The sequence below is a fragment of the Gambusia affinis genome, linkage group LG08 (genome assembly GCF_019740435.1).
Source record: "Gambusia affinis linkage group LG08, SWU_Gaff_1.0, whole genome shotgun sequence".
Lineage (NCBI taxonomy): Eukaryota > Metazoa > Chordata > Actinopteri > Cyprinodontiformes > Poeciliidae > Gambusia > Gambusia affinis.
This window is the reverse complement of record NC_057875.1, coordinates 17,857,659-17,859,677: the sequence shown is the minus strand read 5'-3', so window position 1 is coordinate 17,859,677 and position 2,019 is coordinate 17,857,659.

Here is a 2,019-nt window from a genome sequence, read left to right as displayed (position 1 = left end):
ATTTGACAGTATAATGAGTCATATCCGAAATGTTTAAAGACAACAACAGAAAAAAAGAAAGAAAAAAAATGGAAGAAATGTGAGGGGACAAGTGTACATAACAGTTGATGTACAAAGCAGTGAACCCGAAACAAAAGGAAGGTTAGTTGTTGTTGAAGCTCACAGGAACTCTTGTTTCACAAAAATATGTCAATGGTGACAAGAACATCCCAATTATCAGGATAAAGAGGCATGTATGAGTTATGGAACAAAGAGGTATGAAACAAATTCTGTGTAATAAGCACCCAGTGCTATTAATCCTGTCAGGCATGACAAAGGAATCTTCAATTAATAAGGTGCAGTTGCGGTTTTTGTGCCCATTGAAGGTAGAATATTATAGAAGCAATCTTTATTGTCCTGCACATTCAGGAGATGCTAAAATAATGATGATGGAAAGTACACTTATTGATTTATCCATCCCTTGTTAATCTTTTTTGATGCGGTATAAAGACCAGCTGTAGCTCAACTTAAAATGGAGAATTAAGATTTTTGATGACAAAATCCTACTCTGCTGTGACATGATGTTAGCTGAAAAACTAATTTTTGTTGCATCAAAACAAAAACAGAAACACTTCAGAAGATATAAACCATCCATTTAATGCTCTCCAACCTGAGGGAACTGACGTCAAATTTATGTGTTGTGGTGCACATAATTATTTTTATTTTTGTGGGTTTCAGGATGCCATGTGCCTGCCAGGACTGCAGGCATAAAGGTTCAGTGCAACATTAACGTCATCTCGTCTTCCAGCTCTTAACTTACAAGACAAAATGTGCATTTTCAAGTCTGACTATTTTTTAAATTCAAGCAAATATAAATTTTTTTAAAGCACATTTTACAGCAACAGCAATGCTGCATTTATAACCCAGTTCAATGTAATGCATTGACCTAAGAATGAGACATTCTGAGCCACAGAATGTCTCATTACTTACAAAGTAAATAAAGTTTTAAAACAACAGAAGATAGAACCGCAGAGACTAGCGTGAGAGCAGATGACAAACACGCAGTATGAGCCACCGTGATTGATACAGGAATGGGGGAGGGAGCCAGGCCCTGACTTTTATGAACCTGATGAGCCGGTTCTGTTCTTTTCTGTTTTATTCTGTGACCTCAATCATCTCAATGTCGGGGCCTCTGCACTTGCCTGCCTGTCAATTAAGGTAAACGCCAGCAGGGAGGGAGGGAGATCATCAATATTTTATGAGGGTTGCTTCGTCACACAGACAGACAGACAGACTGCAGCTGGTGACGTCAGAAAAACAAACACCATCAGACACCCGGAATTCAACACACAATGCTTGTTACAAACAGGATTTCTTTTAATCTGTTCCAATGAAAACAAGAAGCTTTGAATGGAATAGTTGTAATTGGATTAGATGACAGTTGTTTCTTCTTACTTCTGGGGTTTTATTTTGAAAGCTGCTAACTTAGTTATCAGCTAACTGCTGTTACTGTACAGCACCTAAAGGAGACTGAATTTGACTCTAATTATTATTTAACTTAACATTTACCTTTGGAAGTGACCATTAGAACCATGAACAATCTAGTGAGAGTTCAGCATATCACAAACAGTACAACACAGGGTTGCTTGTACATCAGGTGTGATTGTGAGGTGAGGACTTGATGTTTCTGAACGGTACGGTCTTTGGTGTGGGTCAGGTAGCGAGAACAGGCCAATGCAGCCTCAGTGCATCATCTGCTGGAAAAACAAAAGATAAAAGTACTTTGGAAAACTGGCATAAGCTGGTTTTGTCCTCACATCACTCTAGGAGCACAGGAAGGACATCCGCCTATCTATTTTCGTAATTAGTTTTCCAGTTGGGCTGGGCAGCTCAAGCAGAGTGGAACAAAATGCATCACCTTCAAGCTGGTAAAACCCCCCCCAAAAAACAACAACCTGTATATACTTCTATATGTTTTCCAGAATCAGTATTAGTTATTGTATATTTATGTTTAGAAATACGATCCTTAATGTGGTAAAT